We start from the raw sequence: 10892 nt of genomic DNA, 5'->3' as shown, positions 1-10892 counted from the left end.
AAGACGATTGATCAAGAGTTGATTGAATCCCGACAAGTAGATTTCAGCTTTCAAGTGTTCTGCAACTATTAGCACTGCTGCGGAAGAAGATCCTTCAGGGCTTCGCGTGTACTTCTCGTAGAGGCCATTCGTGTGCATGGCTACGAAGTCAAGGATCAGATCCACAACTTTTATCCATCATAAAAGGTATTAATCTAGCATTAATCATTTATTATGGTGTCAAGGTCTAGGTCCGATTTTCCGAGATTTTACCCTCTTTTGGGACTCCTCACGGAGATATCTCCAGAATTCATTCAATGGATATTTGGAGATTAATTGGAATAGAGTTCTTAAGTTTCAGATCTGATAGTTAATCATGCATAAAAGTTTTAGCATAATTGTTTAAACGATTTCGGTATAATCCTATGTGTTCTTAATGTGCTGATTTCTAGATTTGATCTTGTAAGCATGCATGAATTAAATTATTTGATTCATTTTTTCGTTGTGTTTTTGAAACTTAAAAAGAACTACATGTGGCTTGATCCCCCTTATGAAGGGGTACATAGGCAACCCGATCAGGTTCAGCCATGGTTTTTTTAAAAAAAAAATTCAGCATGCTAAACACCGAAGAACCTAGGATGCACTTTCAGCCCCGACCTCCAGATCCAGGTGCAGTCCTGCCCCGGTTCATGCTCCTGCTGGATAACACGGGAAAGGTCTCCCAGTCTGATGCTGGACTAGCAAGAGGTGCCCCAAACCCTGATATCGGGTCCCCCACATCTGGGCACCAGAAGGGATCGGATCCTCTTAGCTAGGTATCCTTTGAATAACTATCGTAGCCTGGCGTCATCCCACGCAGACTCTCCCGAGGCAAGAAGATCGAAAACCAGCAACCCCTCCACTGCCTCCGTATCGACCATGGTCGGCCAGCACCTCAGCGGGGCGGTATCCACCCATGGGTCCGCAGTCACATCAATATTCTGCCCATCGCCTATCAGCCACCTGGTGTTTGCTGACACCATCGGCAAGTACCTTCCAATCTCATGCCACATGAAGGAGACTCGCTGCCCACTCCATGCCACCCCTGAGCCCTTGCGGCCATATCTGGCTGCCATCACCTGACTCCACAGCCCATGTGGCTCTAGCAGGAACCGAGCTGCATGCCGAGCGATGAAAGCCTCGTGCCGCTCCAGTAGGGACTGCACCCCGAGACCGCCCTCACTGGTAGGCCGGCAAACATGCTCCCAGGCCACCAAATGCACCCCGCGGCCTCCGCCATGTGACCCCCATAGGAAGCATCACCGCAGTCGCTCGACTCTCAGCAATGTCGTCTTCGGAACCACGGTGTTGGCCATGAGATATACTGGCATGGACCCCAACATCGATCTGATCAAAGTCAGTCTCCCCATCATAGACAAGAAAGCCGCTCTCCATCCCTCCAACCTGCTCTCTATCCGCTGCACCAGACTAGAGCACTCTGCCACCTGTAGTCTGCAGCCTGTGATGGAAACTCCTAGGTAGGTCAATGTCTCTTCCTGCTTAGGTATCTGCAGAATCCCTCGGATCTCCTGTATGACCCTGCTCTCCGTGCTCGGGCTGAAGTGAACAGCTGACTTTTGGAAATTAACTCTCTGACCTGACATCGTGCAGTAATCCGCCACCACCCTACGAAGGACCCGTGCATCAGAAACTCGCGCCCTGGCTAAAAGAAGACAATTGTCAGCGAAGAGTAAGTGAGAAAGAGGGCTAGCCCCGGGGCAGGGACATAGGCCTCCAGCTCCCTAAGGGCACACACTCTCTGCAAGTAACGAGACAAAATGTCAACATAAATAATAAACAAATAAGGTGATAGAGGGCATCCCTGATGCAGCCCCATGGTAGACTCGAAGAAAGGTGATGGTGTGTCGTTGACCAAGATAGAAAACTTTGGCCTCCTGACACACCCCAGAACCCAACCGATCCATCACATGTGGAACCCATACGTCTCCAGTGCCTGCTGAAGAAAACTCCATCTGATCCTTTCGTAAGCTCTCTCCATATCCAGCTTAATAGCCATCAAGCTACATCGCTTCGATACTCGCTGAAGATCCCACATCATCTTCTGGGCCAACAGAACACTATAGGAAATATTTCTGCCAGCTACAAACACCCCTGCTCCTGGCTGATGATGCCAGGCAGAAGGGGCTTCATCCTTCCGACCATTATTCTTGCCACAACCTTATACAAGGTTGTGCACAAACTTATGGGCCTAAAGTGACCAGGCTCAGCCGCCTCCTGACGCTTCGAAATGAGCGTGATGAAGGTAGCCTTCCAATCCTCCGACATCACCGCCTGAGAGAAGAAGCACTGAATAGCCTCTACCACCGCTGTCTGAATGATACCCCAATACTGTCGGAAAAAGAACGGGGGGAAATCGTCCAGTCCTGGGGCCTTATCTGGAGCCAAAGCCCAGACTACCTTCTGTACCTCCTATGCCGACATCAGTCGGACCAGGGCTACATTCTCATCATCCTTGATTCCCGCATCCACCCTCGGGGGGTGGTCTCTGTCGCCGGAATCCGCATCCTCCGTCCATCTGGCACGAAAGAAATCCAACAGGATCTGTCGAATGGCAGGCTCCCCTGCCACCCGATGTCCAGACCCATCTCGCAACGAATGGATCGTGCTCCGCTGCCTCCGGATAACCGTAGTCCAGTGGAAGAAACTAGTGTTGCGGTCACCCTCACGTACCCACTGAATTCGGGATTTCGGTCGCCAGAAGATCTCGTGCTGCCATAGTAGTGAGTGGTGAGTCGCTAGAAGCCCCCAGAGGTCACCCATGTCATCCACCAAGAGCGCACCTTTTAGATCTTCTTTCCTCTGCAACGTAACGATCACAGTCTCGACCCCCTCAACTCTCCGAAAAATATCATCCACAACCTCACAGTTCCATTGCCGGAGATGCCTCTTAGCCAACTCTAGTTTGCGCGACACCCTGTGCATAGCATCCCCACGCACCAGGATGCGCCATGCATCACGGACAATATCCCAGGACTCGGGGTACGATAGCCAAACCTTCTCAAAACGGAAGGGGCTGTGATGACTAGGTCCCGATGATGTGGAAATCAGCAGGGGACAATGGTCCGAAGCAATCCGAGGTAAGTGACTAACCCTGCAGGTGGGAAAATAGAGGATCCAGTCAGAGGACGCAAAGGCCCTGTCTAGACGCTCCTAAACCTTAGCACTGTCAAGCTAATTATTGCACCAAGTAAATTGAGGTCCGGAGAACCCTAAGTCCACCAGGCCAATACGTGACACAAAATCGCGAAACTTCCTCCTGTCCGCTCTATCCATGAAGGCTGCCCCCCCTCTTGTCACTCGAACTCAAGATGCAATTGAAGTCACCAACTACAACTGTCGAGACACCCTGGGCGGTAAGACTGGTGATCTCCCGCCAGAGGACTCTCCTGATCCTGTAGTTCCTGATCCTGTAGGTGTCACTGGTGGATGGTGGGACTCACAGGGATTATCTCGATGATCAATAAACCCTAATGAGTTGAGTTGGAATCGTTCCAACCCATTAAAAGGAGTTTTCAATGATATTGTGATAGAGATCCCAATATATCTCACTACCAGTCAGAGTAGAACCTATGGGGTCACACACACCAGAAGTATTGACCGATCCGATGGTTGAAAAGTGATTATGAATCACAAATAATCAATTCGATTGATAAGAAGCTGAAGAAGGAACAAAGGGAATTAATTAATTGGACTTGAAACAAGAGTCTTACTTCGAGTAGGATTCCTAGAGTCCTAATTAGATTAGGACTGAAAATCCTAGTTGGAGTAGGACTGGGATTCCTACTTGGAATAGGATTCCTGCAATCCTAATGAGATTAGGAGTTTTGAATCAAAATTGGATTCCTACTTGGAATAGGATTCCTAGAGTCCTAATCGGAATAGGACTTCGGATTCAAATAGAGTCCTAATTGGATTAGGACTAAAATTAAACAAATCCTAATTGGATTAGGATTCCTTAAGTCCTAATTAATTATTAATCTAATGAATCAACATGACTCCTAATTGGATTAGGATTGAAGAGTTCAATTGAGTCATGGTTCATTCAAGTCCTAATTGGATTAGGACTAGCATAGATTGAACCCAATTGATTCATGATTTGGTTAAAGCCTAATAGGATTAGGACTTAGCCATAAGAGGGACACCTAATCCTCCTTAGAGGAGGATTAGGGCAACACAATAAAGAAGGATCACGCCCCTCCTTTGCTCTTCCTTAGTGCGGCATGAAGAGAGGGGCCGGCGCCCCTCTTTGGAAGAAAATAAGGAGCTCCTAAAAGTTAGGAGCTCCACACCTTTAAAAGGAGAGGCCTTGGCGGAACCCTAGGTGGGTGAATAACCTCCTTCCAGCCGTGGCCTCCTCTCTCCTTGGTTCAGCCGCCATCAGCAAAGGGAAAAGAAGAGGAGGCGTCTCCCTCCTCTTGGTCTTCTTCCTTGGCTCCAACGCATGAAAAGAGAAGAAGGCTGCAGGGGCTTTTGATCTTCTTCCCATCTTCATCCTTCTTCTTCCTCCTCTCAAGCACAATCAAGGATTGATTGAAAGAGAGGAGATCAGCCATCAAAAGCTATCTCTGCAAGGGAGATAGCACCCCGGTGAGATAGAGAGCTTGGATCGGTTCCTGCTTCGTGTGGACACCCGTAGAGGCCGGACACTTGAACGGCTTCAAGCGAACCTTCATCCTAAAACCACGAACTTCAGTTTGCGGTGATCATCTACCCGCACAAGGTGAAGATCTGATCTTCCTAAAGGTTTTAAAAGTTTTAATTCTTATCTAACTACGAACGGTTCATGAAACAACGTTCATGCGATGAACGTCGATCCCGCACATGCCTCTTCCGCTGCCATCTGAAAAATTTTTGAAATATCAGCGTCGTGTGCGGGTTCCCAACACGGCCACCCCCCGGCGGCTGGCGGCGATGAACGCGCGACGGCGACGAGCTTACGGGCCGAAACCCCGTTTTGGACCCAAGTCTGGCGCTAGGCCGGCTCAAAACCACAGTAAATCATGGCTAAATATCACGGAAGGAAGGAGATGAAAGTTAGAAGCCCTTACCTTAGCCTCCGACGAAGACCGGCGATCCTCTTTCTCTTCGGCGGTAATGGAGGAAGAGGAAGACCCGTGCCGAAGAAGACACACCTTTTTAATGTTTCTCTCTCTCTCTCTCTCTCTCTCCCCCTCTCTCTCGGCCGGCAGCAACTCCTCTTCCAATCTCTTTAATGAGAGGAGAAGCCCTAAAAAAGAACAGGGGAGCCGGCTTCTTCGAGATGGCTCCCCCCCCTCTCACCCGCCCTCACGTGCGCCGCACGTGAGGTCGAAATCCTTGGGCTGGGCCGGTCAATGGACCGGGCCCAGTTTCAGGGTCTCACATCCTTCCTCCCTTAAAAGAAATTTCGTCCACGAAATTTTCATACATGCAGTTCAAGAGTAGATTATACTTCTTCCAAACTAAGTCATAACACTCTTCAAATCAAAGTCGTCTTATCTGACCAATTTCAAATAATTCTATTCACTACATTTTCTCTGCACATTCTGATTTAAACCTCAACATACCCGTGTCAAGTCTAGATTTTTTTTTTCCTAGAATTACTTGCTTGTTGGTACATTCATTACTATGTCTTAATCTAGGTGAACACTTTCAAAATTTAAAAGTTCATATTCTTCTTTTGATAATTAATCAAAAAAATGTTATGTAACTATTGAATCTTTTCTAGTAGCATAATGAGTTGTCTAACAAAGAGAAGTGGGCATGGCAAAACAATAAATAGAAATAAATATTGGGACTAGATTAATACCTATCGTCAACACATCAGAAGCCTGTGCATCTTGTTGTGTAAGTGCAAATACTCTTCCTTGAGTCTTTGGCCCCTGGCTTCCTTCCATTGCCTGAGTAGATCTATTCTCGTTTCTTTGTGGGCAGTCTGCAATTTTATGACCTATCTTACCACATCTAAAACAGGCACCGGTGTTTCAATGGCAATCCTTGTTAGCATGAGCCTTACCACATCTAGAACATTTATTGATATTCACCTGCTTAGTGTTGTCACTCGTTGATTTCCTGTTCGAACTTTCGGCGTTTTCATTGCTCTGCCCCTGAAATTCATTCGATTTGTTCCTCTTCTTTTGATTTCTTTTCCTTTCCAACCGTTCATCATTAACTTCCCTTTCAATTATTAAAGTCTTATTTACCACAGCTGCATAGGTAGTCAATTCATAAGGTATCACTTATTTTCTACTTTCAGTCTTTAGTCCCATCTCAAATTTATGCACTCGATCTAGCTCATCCTCGACTAACTTTGGAACAAATTTGGCTAGCTCGGTAAATTTAGCTTCGTATTCTGCAACAGTCATATTCCTTTGCTTTAGATGAATAAACTCCTGCTCTTTTTGCATCCTTACACTCCGAGGAAAATACTTATCATAAAATGCTCCTCGAAATTTTTCCCAAGTGAGTGGCTCCCTATCCTGCTCATATTTATGTTCCAACATCCGCCACCAGTTGAATGCCTCACCTTGCATCATGTACGATGCAAACAAAATCTTTTCATCATCCTGGCATCTCAAGACAGCAAATGCTTTTTCCATCTCTATAAGCCAATTGTCTGCTTCCAACGGTTCTGTAGTCCCCTTGAAAGCTGGAGGAGCCAGCCTCTTAAATTCAGCTATACTGCTACGTTGTTCACATTGTTCCCCTCGTCCTTGCTGTGGTTGTGTCTGGGCCAACTGTGCTTGTTGTTGGAGCAACTGCTGTTGCACTTGCTGTTGCATCTGCATAAGGCCCACTCTGGTCTGCATAACTTGGCCTAGGCCTGGCTCTTGTTGTCCTGTCTGAGTATCACTAGCAGGATTGACGACTCTCTCCTGCTGAGGGGTGTTACCAGCTTGTTGGGGTGTACTGTCATTTTGCGGGTTGGGTGCCTTATTAGTAGCTCTGCGAGTAGTCTTTCTCGTCCGACGTGGAGGCATCCTGATCTATGTCTATCAGATAGCAGCATACCAATAATAAGCTTACCAGTTCATTACAAGTACATAGAATGGTTATTACAATCATCATAAACTAACGTCCCAATGTCCCTAGTGTCTACCCACCTACACTCATGTCATGTCAGAGTTTTTTTTTTTTTTAGAATTTATCCATTCATGCTCTCATACCATAAAAGTTGTCACGCCCCCGGCTCGCGATCTCACGCCCCCGGCCCGAGATCGCGAGCCGGGGGTCCACGCCAACCGCCGCACACCCGTAGGAAACTCTCCCCACGAGCATGCAAGGCATCTTAACCAAACATCTTAGTTATATAAATAAAATAATTCAGCTGAAATAAATGCAATCTTATTCCATTGACTGACACAATTTATATAGTCTCACAGTTCTAAATACACAGCGGAACAATAAATATAAAACATCAATTTAAATAAAGCCTAATCTAGGATAACTTGTGCTTCAGTTCTTCTAGTCGCTCTCCCATTTTAAATCCCCGATAGGTTAGTTCTCAGAATCTGTAAAACAACAAGAAATTGTATAATGAGCTAGACAGCCCAGTAAGTAATAAACACCTTAACTAGTCAATTCATATAATAACATAAAATATAAATACAAATTACGATGAATCAACATAATAACATAATCAATTCCTTTTCAAGCATAAATTCTTTAAAATTCGTATTTTTCAAATATCTATATACATAATCATAAATCTGATTCGAAACAAATCATATTCATCTCATCAGCCTTTAGCTACGACCACACTTATACCCTATGGCTAGGCCAGAAACAGAGCCGCACTTATACCCTGCGGAGTGGGCCAGAATACCGCACTTATACCCTGCAGAGTGGGCCAGAATACTGCACTTATACCCTGCGGAGTGGGCCAGAATACCACACTTATACCCTGTGGTGGGGCCAGAATTGCCAATGCATAACCCCCTATTGGCAGGATCCAGAACATAGCCAGGCTGAGAGTTCTAAATCTAATGCACATCAAAATTCTTTTGTAACATAATAGATATATCATAATCCGATCTAAATATGCATATACAATGCAAGAACAGTAATATAATAATAGTCTGAAAAATATTATTCCAATTTATATATCTATTTTTCATTCAAAGCATCATCTCGTAAAATTCATAAATCACATATAAATTTATTAACAATTTATTCGATACAAAAATAATATTATATAAATAAGAGTCTAGCGAAGGCAGTTCATTACTTACTTTGAACGCGATCCACAACAAATCCAATTAATCTCACAAATTCCTCGCAGGACCTAATATCCAAAAATCATATTTTCTTTTAAAACTAATCACAATATATATAAAAACTTAAATTTTAACATGCTCCCAGGGCCGATCCTGCCGAAGTGTCTAGCACCTCGGGTTCGAGTTCGGATTCAGATTCATACCCATAGACCACCCTCCTTTTATTTTATTATCATTATTTTTTTTTCTTTCTCTCTTTCTTTTCTTTTCTTTTCTTTTTCTTTTCTTTTCTTTTCTTTTCTTTTTCTTCTTTCTTCTTTTCTCTTTCTTCTTTCTTCTTTTCTCTCTCGACTCCCTTCCTCTCTTTCGGCGAAACAGGGATTCATCACCCCCTGCCGCCCCCTCCTCTTTGCTCTCGATCGAACCCAAGGGCGGCCGCGGCAGCCGGCCTTGGCAGCGGCAGGTGGTGGCGGAGCAAGCCCGGCCACCCCCCGGCGGCTGGCGGCGATGAACGCGCAACGGCGACGAGCTTACGGGCCGAAACCCCGTTTTGGACCCAAGTCCGGCGCTTGGCCGGCTCAAAACCACAGTAAATCATGGCTAAATATCACGGAAGGAAGGAGATGAAAGTTAGAAGCCCTTACCTTAGCCTCCGACGAAGACCGGCGATCCTCTTTCTCTTCGGCGGTAATGGAGGAAGAGGAAGACCCGTGCCGAAGAAGACCCACCTTTTTAATGGTTCTCTCTCTCTCTCTCTCTCTCTCTCTCCCCCCCCTCTCTCTCGGCCGGCAGCGGCTCCTCTTCCAATCTCTTCAATGAGAGGAGAAGCCCTAAAAAAGAACAGGGGAGCCGGCTTCTTCGGGATGGCTCCCCCCCTCTCACCCGCCCTCACGTGCGCCGCACGTGAGGTCGAAATCCTTGGGCTGGGCCGGTCAATGGACCGGGCCCAGTTTCAGGGTCTCACAATATCCTTATTAAATGGCTTATTCTTTTGTTCTTGTTTTTACTGGATCTTAAGTACAAAGTCAATATATATTTGCGGTCAAGAATGAAATGAGAAATAGAAAAAACTAAAGTGAAGAAACAAGTAGAATAGAACGGAGCCATGGAGAAAGTTTGGTTCATTATATATTGAATTTGAATACTTTTAGACATTTAATTAAATAGCCTAATACTGTGAATGAAGGTCTTAGGGGCTAAAAAGTTTGTCAGGGCAGTCCTTTGAGCGTGTTTTGAAAAGAAGTGGTCGTCATAGAAATAATTTAAAAGCAGCACTGGGTCTAAGGATGCCACGAAGCTCAAGTTCGTCTTGTTTTTCATATTGAATTTTGCAGGCATGGACTTCTTTGGGAATTGATAGCAATTGTTGGGCAAGGTTAAAATTTTGCAATCTTGAATGGAATCATATTTCATATTGAATACCAAGCAAATTGTACAATCCATCAGTGTTGGGTTGAGTTTTGGAGCTTTAGCCAAAAAGATTATGGAAAATCAACAAAAATAGAAAAAATAAGGAAAAATAAAGCAAGTATTTACTTAACATTTTTCTTTGTATTTTATAGTCTGGAATTTCTCGGTATTATATATAGTCTCAATGGATTCATGGCTTTTAAAATATAAGATTTATCAGAAATAAAAGTGTAAAATGTTTAAAAAATTAAAGTTGTAGCACAAAGTTTGAAAATTAAATCAGATACCATTTTAATGTTATAAGACGCTACTTAGAATCTTATCCCAAAATGTGTGTGTGGGCATCAATTTATAAATTTTTTAACTTTTATAAAAATATATCCATATTTGTGAATTTTTGGCCTTTTTGTGATACATGACAAAATGTAGATAAGGTTTACAAAACTCTGTCTAGTTTGAGTCAAATTTAAATCAATAACATTTTTGTTTTAGAAAAATTCATGTTTCCACCAAATGTTTTGCAACTAAACACCTGACTGCTTACAAGCGATTCAAAACTACAAGTTTTGAGTTCAATCTTGCAAATATTGCATTCTAGGGGCTTACTCTTTATCATCCAAAAGTACCTACATGAACAAAGAAGAAATTAAAGTGGCCATTTTTGTTCAAAATTAGGTTCCATAAGTTATTTTCTATCAAAACTTCAAAACTGACCCCAGATTCAGTTTTAGTTTTGGCTAAAAGTGTAGATTTTAATATCGAAGTTGCAGACAAAACTTCAAACGTTGTTTCCATCATCGCTGGATGATTAACTGAACATAGATTTCCCATTCCACTACCTTGCACATATCTTCAAAGTTGTGAATTGTGTGATCATGTCTAGTTGATGTTACCATTTCAGTTAGCATGCAAATGCACCATTTACTAGTACGCTCACTTCCGATAATTTCTCCACCATGATAAAGTTCAAGCTGCTCGAGTCTTTTTTATCATCCATTCCTCGAAAGATATTGCAAGAAGGGACATAACTTTTATTGGTGTGTTGTAGACCCCTATGTTTATGCACAGGTCAGATATATACTACAATTCTTTTTGTTTGCTATTCCGTGACTTCATTACTGGGTGATGCAGAAAGCCTATAACAAAGTCTATTGTGTGATTTTAGGAATTAAAGAAACTAAGATTTGCTATTCTGTGGCCTACAGCTAGCAGACCTAATGGTAAAGAGGAGTAATATTTGATGATTTT

Source organism: Phoenix dactylifera, chromosome 18 (genome assembly GCF_051530095.1).
Source record: "Phoenix dactylifera cultivar Ajwa chromosome 18, Ajwa_hap1_PhDact_Kaust_v1.1, whole genome shotgun sequence".
NCBI lineage: Eukaryota > Viridiplantae > Streptophyta > Magnoliopsida > Arecales > Arecaceae > Phoenix > Phoenix dactylifera.
This window is presented reverse-complemented; position numbering follows the sequence as displayed.